Raw genomic sequence first — 15,106 nt, 5'->3', positions numbered from 1 at the left:
CCGCCGGGATTTGAGCAGAGACTTGGAAGTGACAGAGTATGCAGATTGAACAAGTCATTATACGGACTCAAACAATCACCAAGAGCGTGGTTTGAACGCTTTGGGAAGGTAGTTATCAGTTGTGGCTTCTCGCAGAGTCAAGCAGATCACACAATATTTTATAAACATTCAAAAAACAGTAAAATTGCAATTTTGATTGTTTATGTTGATGACATCATTTTAACTGGTAATGATGAAGCAGAGTTAGCAGCCCTCAAAGAGAAACTCGCAAAAGAATTTCACATTAAGGATCTGGGAGCCCTCAAGTATTTCCTCGGAATGGAATTTGCAAGATCCAAGGAAGGTATATTCGTTAATCAGAGAAAATATGTTCTTGATCTCCTTGGAGAAACAGGTATGCTTGGTTGTAAGATGGCGGAGACTCCGATCGAGCCTAACTTGAAGTTACAAGCTGCTAAGGCTGAAGAAGTCAAAGAGAGAGAACAATATCAGCGACTTGTAGGGAAATTGATTTACTTGTCTCATACGCGGCCTGATATTGCCTTTGCAGTCAGCATGGTAAGTCAGTTCATGCACTCACCAGGGGCAGAGCACTTTGAGGCCGTTTATAAGATCTTAAAATATTTGAAAGGAACTCCAGGGAGAGGCTTACTATTCAAGAAACATGGACATCTTCAAGTTGAAGTATACACAGATGCAGACTGGGCAGGAAGTGTTACAGACAGGAGATCAACATCCGGATACTGCTCCTTTGTAGGTGGGAACCTAGTTACATGGCGGAGTAAAAAACAGAATGTGGTAGCTAGTAGTGCAGAAGCAGAGTTCAGAGCTGTTGCCCATGGAATCTGTGAAGTAATGTGGATTAAAAGAATTCTTGAAGAATTAAAGCTTTCTCACCCGACACCTATGAAGGTCTATTGTGACAACAAAGCAGCTATATCTATAGCTCATAATCCAGTTCTACATGATCGCACAAAACATATAGAAGTGGATAAACATTTCATCAAGGAGAAAATCAATGCTGGCATAATCTGTATGACCTACCTTCCAACAGGTGAACAATTAGCTGATGTGCTAACGAAGGGACTACACAAGAAGCAATTTGATAAGCTGACTAGCAAGCTGGCTATGGAAGATATCTTCAAACCAGCTTGAGGGGGAGTGCTGGAAATTGTGTTCATGCATATAATATGATAGTGGTGTTGGTGGTAGATAGTGGCATGTATAAAATATGATAGTGGTGTTGGTGGTAGATAGTGGTATGTATAGAATATGATAGTGGTGTTGGTTGTAGATAGTGGCATGTATAGAATATGATAGTGGTGTTGGTGGTAGATAGTGGCATGTATATAATATGATAGTGGTAGATAGTGGTAATATATAATATGTAAGTGGCATATAATGGGTTATGATGATGTTTGTAATATCTCCTATATAAGGAGTGTCATTTGGTCTTGTAAGATAAGAAGTTTTGAATATAACAGAAATATATTCCTTCTTCCTCATATTTTCGGAGTTCTTCTTCTTCATATTTTCTAAGTGTAGATCAAGCCAAAGTGAAAGCAATCCAAGAATGGCCAACTCCTAAAACAATCAGTGAGGTTTGCAACTTCCATGGACTTGCAACATTCAACAGGCGTTTTGTGCGGAATTTTAGCACTATAGCCGCACCCCTCACTGATTGCCTGAAGCAAAATAAATTTGTGGACTGAGAAGGCAAATCGGAGTTTTGCAATTCTTAAAGAACAATTGATCACGGCCCCAATTTTGGCCATTCCAGATTTTGAGAAATTAGTTGAAGTTGACTGTGATGCTTCGGGCATGGGCATCGGAGCCGTTTTACCTCAAGAAGGAAAACCTATAACTTTTTTCAGTGAGAAACTTAGTGAGGCCCGACAAAAGTGGACCACATAGTCCGAGCATTACATCATTGGGAACCATTTTTTTTTTTTTTTTGATAAGTAACCAATTTTTATTGAAAAGCATCAAGACGATGCAAAGAATACGATAAAGGAAGCCAAAGAGGCTTCACAAACTAATGAACTAACAAATCAAATCTTCCACGAATTCGACAAAAGCCAAAACATCCGGATCAACCGATCTAGTCACCCAACCATACAATATCGTAAGAAGCCGCCGTTCTAACCAAAGGACTGAATGAGACAGCCCTTGAAAAACACGTCTATTTCGCTCCAACCAAACCAACCATAGAATACAATGAGAAGCAAGCATCCACGCCTTCCGACGTCTCCTCCCAACTCGACCCCCTGCCCAGCTATGCAGGACTGCCTGAACCGACGCTGGCTGCACCCAAGCCAAATCGAAAGTCGCAACAACTAACATCCAAAGGGGCGAAGATACCGGACAATGAATGAACAAATGATCCATTGACTCTACAGCACCACAACACAAACAACACCAATTAACCAATATGTGGCCACATCGAATTAAATTATCCAAAGTCAAAACACGCCCCAACATAGCCGTCCACACAAAAAAGGCCACCTTAGATGGCGTACCCAGAACCCAGACACACTTCCAAGGAAAAACAACCTCCTCCACATGAGCAAGCACACGATAATAAGAGGATACGGAAAAAGTGCCCTTAGCCCCAGGACATTCCCAAACCAAAGAGTCCTGTCCAACCTCCCCCACTCTCAACTCATATAAAAAAGCCAATAACTCCATCAACTGACCTTGCTCCCAATCCTGAACAGCACGGCGCAGGGCCACATTCCAAAAAGTCGAAACCCCATGGCCAGACCACACAGCACCCACCAAAACCTCAGCGTCAACGGCAATACCAAAAACTAAAGGGAACCACTCTTCTAAAGTGAGGTCACCACACCACCGATCGCGCCAAAACCGAACCCTATCCCCTAACCCAACCTTGAGCTTTACCCGCTTCCAAAACTCCTCCCACCCCAACCAAATCCCCTTCCATAGACCATAACCATGAGAATGCCCTACCCGCCCCGAACACCACCCGCCATGCCCCTCACCAAACTTAGCTACCACCACCCTTCTCTAGAAATGGTCATGCTCTGCCACAAGCCACCACAACCATTTCCTCAACAGGGCCACATTGAACAAGACCAACCTTCGAATCCCCAAACCCCCCTGCACCTTGGGACGACAAATCCGATCCCAGGCCACCAAGTGATAATGGGAACCCTCCCCCCCAGTACCCCACAAGAAATCCCTCTGCAACTGCTCTATACGCTTGGCCACTGACACCGGGATCACATGGACGGACATAAAATATGTCGGGATGGAAGAGAGAACACTCTTAATCAACGTAAGTCTCCCTCCTTTTGATAAATACTGCCGTTTCCATCCTGCCAACCGCCGCTGCACACTGTCCACCACCCTATCCCACACTCTTTTAGACTTAAAAGACGCCCCCAAAGGTAATCCCAAATACGTAACTGGCAAAGTCGCCACCTTATACCCCAGAATAGCAGCTAACACCGAAATCGTAGCCACCTCCCCCACTGGAATCAGTTCTGACTTTGCTAAGTTCACCCGAAGACCTGAGACAGTCTCAAAACACAATAACACACATCTCAAATACCCAATTTGATCCACATCCGCATCGCAAAAAATAAGTGCATCATCTACATAGAACAAATGGGAAACCGACAAAATTGCAGGAGCCTTTCCCACCGCAAACCCCTGCAACCGTCCTCCCTGCACCGCCCTAGATAACAACCGCCCCAGCGCTTCCATCACCAATATAAACAATAAAGGAGATAAAGGATCTCAATGTCGGAGCGCCCTTTAAGTAGGAAAGAAACCCGCTGGAGATCTATTCACAAGAACTGACATCCGCACCGTGGAAATACAGAATTGGATCCACCGCCTCCACCTAATTCCAAAACCGAGTCTGTCCAGCATATATAGTAAAAACTTCCAATTAACATTATCATAAGCCTTCTCAATATCAAGTTTGCAAATAAGCCCCGCCAGCCCTTGGCGGAGTCGAGAATCCACACATTCATTTGCCACCAAGACCGCATCTAGAATTTGCCGCCCACCCACAAAAGCATTCTGAAACTCAGAAACGACCCCTTCCAACACACCTCGTAACCTATTAGCCAGCACTTTCGCCAAAAGCTTATACATACTACCCAGTAGACTGATAGGACGGAAGTCTTGAATATCCTCCGCTCCACCCTTCTTTGGGATCAAAGCAATAAACGTGGCATTAAGACTACGCTCAAACTCACCAGTCTGATGAAACTGCTCAAACATTGCCATTACATCGGCCTTCACCACCTCCCAACAATGCTAGAAAAATGCTAATGTAAAACCATCTGGACCCGGCGCCTTATCCCCAGGCATACTGCGCAAAGCCTCTAACACCTCATCTTCTACGAACAGGCGCTCCAACCTACAACTAACCGTGTCCGAAATAACATCGAAAGAAACACCATCCAGCCTTGGCCTCCACACCTCCCCCTCATCCCGAAAAAGGTGCTAATAAAAGCCCACAATACCGACCCTGACCGCATCTGAAGAAGACAACTCCACACCATCTACACGCATACGACCTATCTGATTCACCCTCCGATGGGCATTCACCATTCGATGAAAAAACTTTGTATTTCGATCCCCATCCTTTAACCACAGACATCTAGATTTTTGCTGAAAGCTAATCTCCTCCATACGAGCAATCTGGCCAAACTCCTTGCGGACATCATATCGACGACAAAGATCCGCCGTAGACAATACCCCCTCGGACTCTATGACGCCCAACTCCTGCAACACAGCAAGCACGTCGGCCTTCTGGACCTCCAAGCGTCCAAACACTTCCCTATTCCACCTCTTCAAATCGAACTTAAGAAGTTTCAATTTCTGTGCCAGACAAGAACTAGGCAAGCTGGAGATCACATAACAATCCCACCAACCCTTTATCCGCTCCAAAAAACCCTCAGATAACAACCACATGTTCTTAAACCGAAACGGCGTCGATCCACTCCGGATTACCCCACTATCCAATAATACTAGCCAATGATCGGAAACTGGACGGTGCAAACGTATTTGGGTGACGTTTGAAAAATGCTCCTCCCAGTCCCCTGTGACCAAAAATCTATCAAGCCGAGATATCACTCCACCTCCAGACCATGTAAATACACCACCCTGCATCAGAAGATCCACTAACTCCACCTCATCAATGAATGATGAAAACATCCGCATAGAAGCCGTTACCAAGCTTGCCTCCCTTTTCTCTTCCAAACTCCGCACCACATTAAAGTCACCACTGACACACCATGGAACCCCCCACCGAAAGGCAATGTAGTGAAGCTCCTCCCAAAAACCAATCCACTCTCCTCCATGAACCGGCCCATAAACACCTGTAAAGGCCCAGCGGAAGTCATCCTCAATACATCGAAAAAGGCAAGAAACGGGAAAAGCCCCCACCTCCTCCTCCTCCTCCTTTACTTACACCCTCCTATCCCAACAAAGAAGAACTCCCCCAGCCACCCCTTGGGCAGGTAAAAAAGTCCAATCCACAAACCGACCACCCCACAATTCCCGAACCATCTCTGCCCCCAAACTCTCCAACTTGGCTTCCTGTAGACAAACCACATCCGCACGCGCGCTTTTTAACAAAGATTTCGCTATCACCCATTTTCCCCTATCATTTAAACCACGCACATTCCAAGACAACATTTTTAACCACATTGTAACAACAATGGAGTACCACGACCCTTCCTAGCAGCCCGTCCATCCCCATCTGCACTCCGATCATAATTGATAGAACACTCCAATCTTCGTAATTCCCTAACACTCTTTTCATTCTGTTTCATAGGTGTCACCACTTGACAATTCGGGGCACTCTTCCTCTAGGAGCCCTCAATGGCAGAAAATAAAGCAAAAGCCTCATGCTCATGACTTTTAAAAGATACCCCAAAAAAATGGCTAACCTCAGTAATGCGAGAAAGGACCCACGTCGATACCTCATCGGAACTCGGAATCACATCCTCGTAGAAATCCACTACTGGGCTAGAGAGGCCCTCCTCAACCGCAACATCACCCACGTCTACCTCAGCATTCACCACCTCAGGTCGGACCACCAATGCCAGCTGATCTACCTCTGTGGCCCAACAACCTTTATCGTCAGTTCCCTCTGTGTCGCATCCTTCCCCGCAGCTCAACTCCTGCAAACGTTGTTCGTCCGCCACAAGATCAGCACTCGCCTGAGGTTGCACAGACTCCGGCGACGCTTCCATGGCAGAATAGGCTTGATGAAGCTCCAAGCTGTCGCGAAGGGAAGCACAAACCCGACTGAGGTCTGAATTGGATTGACTTGAGTTGGGTAGGGCCGGATCTTTCTCCACTAGGCCTAAACCACACCCAAGGGGGCTGAAAATAACCTTTCCACAATCAAGGCCTACTTCTGGATGGTGATGGACCGGAGCCCACCTTTGCCGGCCCAAAGAAACGCCAACAGCCTTTTGGGCCTCAGAATGGCCCAACTGTGGACCTTGTAAATCCCTTATTGAGCCCACTACAAAGCCACCTTGGGTATTAGGAATAACCCTAACCGGTTTACCCTTAAAATTAATGGGTCGCCCAAATCTCTGTTTATATTCGTTGACCCCCACGATTTTCGCAATTCGCAGATTCTTCCGCCGCAGATCACGCCCTTCCATTCCCAAACCAGAACCACCTCCCTCGCCGGCGGACGGCGGCACAGGCTCAACCAACGGCCGGACCTCCACCCATATTGGTAAGGAATATGACCACGATCCCCACCGGAGCGAGACAGTCGTCGGCATCTTCTCCAAACCCCTCACACACAGTCGAAGAGAGCCGAGATCCGCCAATGACTCGTCCACCTCTAGAAAGCCACCACACTGGTCGCCAATCACACGATAAACCTCCTCTCCACGAAGATGAAGCGGCAAGCCCATCACACGGATCCATTCTGTTGGTCCTGGTGGTGATTCTGTCCCCGATGCATAGAGGGCCAAGGGTGTCCACCATTCCAACAGCAAATCTTGACCATCAAGAGTCCATCGCCGACGTAACAAAGTTTCCACCTCTCGTCTAGAAGAGAAAAACAAACAGAAATGCCTGATCACCAAGTGGCCGCACCTCCACCTACCCCGACGTCTTCCACCATCAACAGACCCAGTCTGACATAGCCGCAAAACTCAAGCCTTTACCACCCACGCCCCTCAGATGGCCCACCAAAGCCCTATCCAATAGTTGAAACCACTCACCTTCCAGTGCTGTGTGTACCTCTTGAACCACTGTAGCCATGCCGCGATTTGCCACTGCCATAGGCGTAGAAATAGGTAGCCCCATCCCCCGCACACCACCAGGATGCTTTACCCAACCATTACCTAATCCAAACCCTTCAATAACCAAAGCCAAATCCCCCCACCCATCGCCAAAGGCAGACATCAGAAAGAAAAGCTGAGCCCTCCGCTTCCCTTCCGTCACCACTATTTGGATGGATGACCCACCCTCTTCCTCGCCGTGAACCCAAACTGCTACACTACGACAGCCGCTAGTAAGCCGTCCCATAAATCGAAGGGTCTCGGGATCCAACGAAGCCTTCCGCATTTTCGCCACCAGCCAACATACTTCGAAGCCAACAAGCAGGACCGACCTTCTGAGCCCCTGACCCCTTTCCATAATCGACAAACTCCGGCGCCCAATCGCATCCACCGCTGCCTCCTCCAGTTCAAAAGACCGACTGCCTAGAAAAAGGATTCGCCGGCGTGGCCCAACATCTGATGACACAGGTAACATTAATCTTTCCTTCATGTCTTACATGAATGAATACATTCATCAAATATCCACTACATTATTGGGAACCATATCTAATACAACGAGAGTTTATCTTGAATAGCGATCACCAAGCTCTCAAATTTCTCCAAAATTCAGTAAAACCAAACCGCATGCAGCTAGATTGATCGCATACATTCAAAAATTCACTTTTTCTATCAAACATAAGTTTGGTCAATTGAACAAAGTAGCTGCCGCATTGAGTCGCCGAGTTGAGTTGCTTACCATTGTTTGGAATGAAATTTATGGATTCAATTATCTAAAGGAGCTCTATGTAGATGACGAGGACTTTAGGGAGGCATGGGCAAAGTGTAACTCTGGGTTGCCAAGTTCAGACAAATTACAGTTACAAGATGGATTTTTGTTCTTTGAGAGTCATTTGTGTATTCCTCGAGGGTCTCTACGAGAGTACATTATTCGTGAGACACACTTTGGTGGATTAGCAGGTCATATGGGACAGGATAAGAGTGTCGCACTGGTGGAATCCCGTTATTACTGGCCACAACTGAAGCGTGAAGTTGAGAAGTATGTTCAACGTTGCTATACATGCCAAACTACAAAAGGACAAGCACAGAACACTGGTCTTTATACTCCACTCCCCATTCCAAAGCACCATGGGAAGATTTGTCTATGGACTTCATTCTAGGACTTCCAAGAACTCAGCGCGATATGGATTCTATATTTGTGGCTGTTGACAGATCTTCCAAAATGAGCCATTTTATTCTTTGCAGAAAGACATCTGATGCTACTCATGTTGCCCAATTGTTCTTTCGAGAAGTGGTTTGATTACATGGTTTGCCCAAAACCATAGTTTCAGATCATGACAGCAGATTTTTGAGCCATTTTTGGCGAACTTTGTGGAAGCAGCCGGATACAACTTTGCAGTACAGTAACACATGTCATCTACAAACTGATGGCCAAACACAGGTAGTTAACAGAACCTTGGGAAATATCTTGTGCAGTTTGTGCCAAGACAGTCCAAAACAATGGGACTTCACTATATCTCAAGCTAAATTTGCTTATAACAATGTCCTAACAGATCGAGTGGCAAATCCCCATTTGCAATTGTTTATATTCGGCCGCCTTTGCACAACTTGGATTTAGTTCCATTGCCCAAACTTCCTGGTATGAGTATCATTGCAGATCATATGGCAGAAAAGGTAGCTAAAATTCATTTAGAGGTTAGACAGAAGCTAGAAGAGTCTGCTGATAAATATAAAATGGCTGCTAATCAACATCGCTAGAAACAAACTTTTTAGGTAGGAGACATGGTGATGGTACATCTAAGGAAGGAAAGGTGTAAGAATTTATGTATTATTGATTGATATAATGTTATATTTATTACAATGATTCATGATTCCTATATATAGAAGAGGGTGAGTGTGTAGTAGGTAAGGAGTAGGTGAAGTGGAGGTGGTAGTGGTGTAGTGGGTTAGGTTTAGTGGAGTAGGTGAGGTGGTAGTGGTGTAGTGGGTTAGGTTTAGTGGAGTAGGTTTAAGTGGGTGAAGTAGGTGATAGGTTTTAACAGCCCCCGCAAACTCAAGGGGGATAGGAACTAGCCAACTTGAGTTTGGAGAGAGTAATAAAACAAGAAAATAGACGAATACATAAAAGAAAAGAGGATAGGAGACACTGTATGGTCGTGTCAGACCGATGGTGAAGACACTGTATGGTGGTGTCATAACGTTGTAGAGGACACTGGATGGTTATGTCAGACCGATGTAGAAGACAGTTTATGGGGTCATGTCGGACCGTTGTAGCAGACAATGTTGTGATAGTTGTTGTGACAGTTTACGGAGTCTTGCTGTACCCTTGTAGAAACTAACCGAAATCAATGTCGGGACAGTTTACAGAGTCTTGTCGGACCCATGAAGGAGCTAACCGGAATCAATGTCGGGACAGTTTACAGAGTCTTATCGGACCCTTGAAGGAGCTAACCGGAATCAATGTCGGGACAGTTTACAGAGTCTTGTCGGACCCATGAAGGAGCTAACCGGAATCAATGTCGGGACAGTTTACAGAGTCTTGTCGGACCCCTAAAAAGTCGCACCCTCAAAAGGTGTGCCCAATCTATCAAAAGGCGTGCCATCAAAAGGCGTGCCCAATCCATAAAAAGGCGTGCCAGATATGATGGCGAGGCACATGAGTGCCTTGGCTGGCACGCCCGTTTGTCGTCTGGCGTCAAGTGGCGCGCGATACGCGTGGCTGCCTCGGCTATTTAACCAAGACGGAGGCTGAGGCTGAGGCAGAAGCTGAGACAGAAAAAACTGAGAGAAACCTCTGAAAAATTCTTCGTTTTGCTGAGAGAGAAACTCTGTAATACGCTGTAACACTCTGTTGCCCAGAAAATGGCTTCGTCTTCCCGTGGGCTGCTCACTCTCTTTCCCGACCTCAATGAGTCAACAAGAGAGAGAACTGGTGCGGTGGCCAGTGAACCTCAACCAAACACCTCTGTGTTTGCTCCGTTGAACTTTCCGATGAGGTCGGTTGAGCAAAAAATGGCGGTGCAAACTGATATTGAGGCCAATCAGTATACTCTGAAGTCATGTGTGGAAACCATGACTGCGGTCACAAACTTGTCGCACCGGCTGCAGAGCAGAACAAATGAGGTGCAACAGTTAAACTCTCAGCTAGCTCTGCTCCAACGCATGTATAAGGATGCGCGAACAGAGATAAGTGTGCTAAAGGCAGAAAATAAGGAGCTGAAACGGAAGGCCACCGTGATGTTCCGATTTGGAGGTCCACCATATGCTGTAGTGGAGGAGCAGGGAGTAGTGATCGTGCCCAGTGGAGTGGGAAACACGGAGGCAAGAAGAAGAGACCAGCGGCAGAGTAGAGGAAGTGAGGTCGGTGGGTGGCCGTCTGCAGAAAAGAAAACAAATCGGTTTGTTTGTTGTTGTTGTTTTTTTTTTTGTTTTTTTGTTTTTTTTTTTTTTTTGTTGTAAAATTGTGAACGGGGTTGATCCCCTGATATGAATAAAATGACAAGGTGGTGGCATGTTGTGGGTGTTATTTTGTGGTGTTGTTTTGTTTAATAAGAAAAATAAAATAAAAGAAAACAATGGATAAAGAAAATAGAGAAAAATAGTTGTGGATGGGTGATAAGAAAAACAGCGGTGTTTTTTTTTTTTTTTTTTTTGTGTGGAATATAAAATAAATAATAATAAGAGAATGGAAAACGGGTGATGCTCACTAACAAAGGATAGGGAAAATATATTATAATAAAAAAAAAATATATATATATATATATATATTAAAACAAAAGAAAAGGGGGAAAGAACATGGGTGGAATAAATTAAGAGAAAGGAGAAATATGATTAAAGTGGGTTTGAAAGTGGGAAAAGATGAGAGAGAGGGAGATTGAGTGGGTGCATGATGATGATGTTGGGTCCATGGAGAGAGAGAGTCTGATTTTTTTTTTTTTTTTTTTTTTTTTTTTTTTTTTTTTTTTTAAGAAAGAACCGATTCCAAGAACCCAATTCCCTTTTCTCTTTCTCTCTCTCATTCCAAGAACCCAATTCCCTTTTCTCTGTCGCTTTCTCACTTTCAAGATATTCCCACTTGTTTCTTCACCTTCCACCCAAAAAAAAAGTCTCATAGAGAGAGAAAGAAGTCTCATCGAGTTGAGAGGGAAGCCGAGGATCAGAGGCTGCCGCACAAAGTAGCAGAGGCAGTCGGCACCGCTGTTGTCGAAAAGCGAATTGAAGATATCGCAGCACTGAGAGGATGTGGAAACTGGGAACTTCTCTTGGGGAAGTGAGGCTGTGACACGAAAGACTCGTCTTTTGGATGTGGTTTATAATGCATCAAATAATGAGTTGGTTCGTACCCAGACATTGGTGAAGAGTGCAATTATTCAGGTTGATGCAGCTTCATTTAAGCAATGGTATCTTCAGCACTATGGAGTTGACATTGGTCGCAGGAGGAAAACTACTGCTGCTGCCAAAAAAGAAGAAAGTTTGAGGCCAAGAATGCATTGGAAAACTATGCCTACAACATGAGGAACACCATTAAGGATGAGAAGATCAGTTCCAAGCTTGGCCCAGATGACCAGAAGAAGATTGAAGCTGCCATTGAGCAGGCAATTCAGTGGTTGGATGCGAACCAGCTTGCTGAGTCGGACGAGTTTGAGGACAAGATGAAGGAGCTGGAAGGCATCTGCAACCTCATCATTGCCAAGATGTACCAGGGTGCCGGTGGTGCTGCTATGGATGATGATGATGCTCCTCCTGCTGGAGGTAGTGGTGCTGGTCCCAAAATTGAGGAAGTTGACTAAGCTCTTCAATTTGCGTGATGGCAGGTATGTGTAGAAAATAAGCGGAATAGGTTGAAGTCCGGCGGGCGGCACCGCCCGCCGGTGAAGCGAAAAATAATAAGTGCTTAACCTAGCTCTGATACCATGTAAGAATTTATGTATTATTGATTGATATAATGTTATATTTATTACAATGATTCATGATTCCTATATATAGAAGAGGGTGAGTGTGTAGTAGGTAAGGAGTAGGTGAAGTGGAGGTGGTAGTGGTGTAGTGGGTTAGGTTTAGTGGAGTAGGTGAGGTGGTAGTGGTGTAGTGGGTTAGGTTTAGTGGAGTAGGTTTAAGTGGGTGAAGTAGGTGATAGGTTTTAACAAAAGGTTTCCAATGGGTACATACAACAAGCTGAAACAAAAGAAAATTGGCCCTTTTCGCATCTTGCAGAAAATTAATGATAATGCTTATGTGGCGGACCTTCCTGCAGACTTGACTATTTCAAAAACTTTCAACATTCAAGATCTATTCAAGTTTCATGCATCTCCATCTACTGCCGTTCCTGTGAAACTCGAGGACAAGTTTTTTTTACAAAGGGGAGTATGATGTAGAACAAAATTCTATAATTTTTTTTTATTTCTTAATTTTATTATTATGGAATTAGATTTTGACTAGAATTTTAAATAGTTTAGAATTTTAGTTTCCTATTCTCTTAGGTTTCCTAATTTGTGTTGATTTAAATTTCCTAATTTATTTTAGAATTACTTTTCCTACAAGTATTAAGTTTAATTTATTATAAATAAGCCTACAAGCATCTGTAATTGATTCATTCAATCAATAATATTTTTAACGAGTTTTGCTTCTATCTTCCTTGTGGATTCAAGGGTGTTCTTGTGGATTCAAAAATTCTCATTTACTAGAACGATATTTAGTCCCTATTTTATCTACTAGAACGATATCTAGTTCCTTCCTACACTACCGCTACGTCACATACAATGATGCAAACAAATTATAAAAAGAAAAATATCCATCCTTTGCAATTTTTGGTACAAATAAAAGCAAAGGTCCAAAAATAAAAATACAAATAGACTACACAAATATACGTTAATGAGTTCAAAATCACTGTCGTGCATCATTTATAATCAAATGCATCACAAATAAATGAAATTAAAAAAGAAAAAAAAAACAAAAGAAGAAGTTAAGATTGTGTTTGGATTTATGAATTTGAAATGAAATGATTTGACACTACTAATTCAAAGGGAATACCACAATTTTAGATTTGATTGTTTAGATGTGAATTTTAAGATTCAATTTGAGAGTTTGTCATGACACATTTGAAATAACAATGTAGAAGTAATTATTTGAAAATCCTTTGTGTTAAAGGTTGTAATTCTACAACTACCCTAAGATTGTGTTTGGTTCATGGATTTGGATAGGAATTTAGAAAGTAAAATAGAAAAAGTGAGTGAAATGTGAATGAAATATAGATACATTTCACCTACATTTCATACACCTTTTCTCTATACCTTTCCAAATCCATGCACCAAGCACATCGTAATAAAATACTTATCTTCTATCTCTCATTCACATTTAACTTTTCGTTTCTCAATCCACCTATAATAATATCTTATATTTTCATAAAATTCAACCTCAAAACACTTCTTATTTTTGAAATCCATAGAGGCTGTGGCATGGTGGTAGGGCAGCAGCGGCGGTGATAGTGACGGTGGTAGTGGCCATGGTGATGATGGTGTGGTGGTGGAGGTGAGAGTGGTGGTATTGCGGTGATATTCGTAAGACTTTAAGTTAGTAAAACATTTTTTGCCTTAAAAGTGAAAAACATTTTTCCGTTAGACTTTTATTTTTCATTGTACCAAACATCAAAAATTACAAAAAAAAATATATATATATATATATATATTTTTTTTTTCCCACCCAAACAAACGGAATGTAACACATAATATGAATTTCACCTCAGAATTTAGAATTTCAGAATTCATATAAACAGAGAGAGAACACGAAACAAACAAAGAAATTTAAAATATAAAACCTAAATATCAATTTTAACATCATTCAAACAGGGAATCAACATCTACATTCTATACAATCTTTACTATCGATACTATCATATAAAAAGCAGTTTAAAGAGAGAATTATGTAGATTATTAGGGTAGGGTTTCCAAATATTTCAGCGTAAAATGACAACAAAATAGAAATTGAAAATCTAAGGCAAGAGAAGTAAACTAACCCCTATTTATCAACAAAAAAAAAAAAGAAAAAAAGAAAGAAGAGTAAACTAACCCCAGAAATTTGTGATGAGAAGTCGGTGAAGTTGAACAGAGCAACAAGGACTTAGATGAAACAATGCAGAAGAAGAACGGAGAGTGAACAATCAGAGTTTAGGTTTCGAAGTGAACTTTGAGGAGAGTGAGAATACGAGTGACAGAGAGCCGAAAAATCGAAGCGAGCTCGATGGGGGTTTAGGCATGTTTGGTGAGAGAGGTTTATGTTCCTGTTTGGGATATGGGCTTTTTGTTTTGTTTTTTTTTTTTTGTGGCGCGCGTTTGGAGGGCTAAAATAGTTACAACAATGTTTGGCGGTTCAAAATTTCGTGATTTAAACGGCTTAAATCATTTAAAATGACGTTATTTTAAGTGTAAAATGATGTCGTTTTGATAGATTTGAGTCATTTAAGTTACAAAATTTTGGATTACCAAACATTTTCCAAATAGTTAATACATATTACTCTTGATCTTATTTTTTAAAATTTTTAGATATACCTAACATAAATATACTTGAAAAGTAAAAAATTTGTGAGAAAAACTTTTTAAAAATTCACTAAATACCAAAAATATAAAAAATACAAAAAATTCAGTACATTTTTTTGTATTTTTATGTATTTATTAATTTTTTAAAATATATGTTCAATTTTTTTTTTACTTTTTAGATACATCTAAGTAAGGTGCATCTAAAAAAATAAAAAAAAAATATTTAAAATTTTAAAAATATTCACTAAAAACAAAAAAATACGAAAACAAAAAAACTCAATTTTCGAA

General features: G+C 42.4%; 1 protein-coding gene across 2 annotated transcripts in view; it reads right to left on the bottom strand.

Annotated features, from left to right (window-relative positions):
- Positions 1-14,602, bottom strand: part of LOC114277335 (protein RTF1 homolog) — a 28,321-nt gene extending 13,719 nt beyond the window's left edge. For both annotated transcript variants that reach the window (XM_082888569.1, XM_082888568.1), the window contains exon 1: positions 14,352-14,602. The gene's annotated coding sequence lies outside the window, so the exon portion shown is untranslated. The remainder of the gene's footprint in view (positions 1-14,351) is intronic.
- Between the last annotated feature and the right edge of the window lie 504 nt (positions 14,603-15,106).

Source organism: Camellia sinensis, chromosome 9, assembly GCF_055761805.1.
Source record: "Camellia sinensis isolate YWXY chromosome 9, ASM5576180v1, whole genome shotgun sequence".
Classification (NCBI taxonomy): domain Eukaryota; kingdom Viridiplantae; phylum Streptophyta; class Magnoliopsida; order Ericales; family Theaceae; genus Camellia; species Camellia sinensis.
The sequence above is the reverse complement of the archived record's forward strand: the minus strand, read 5'-3'. Positions and strand labels throughout refer to the sequence as shown.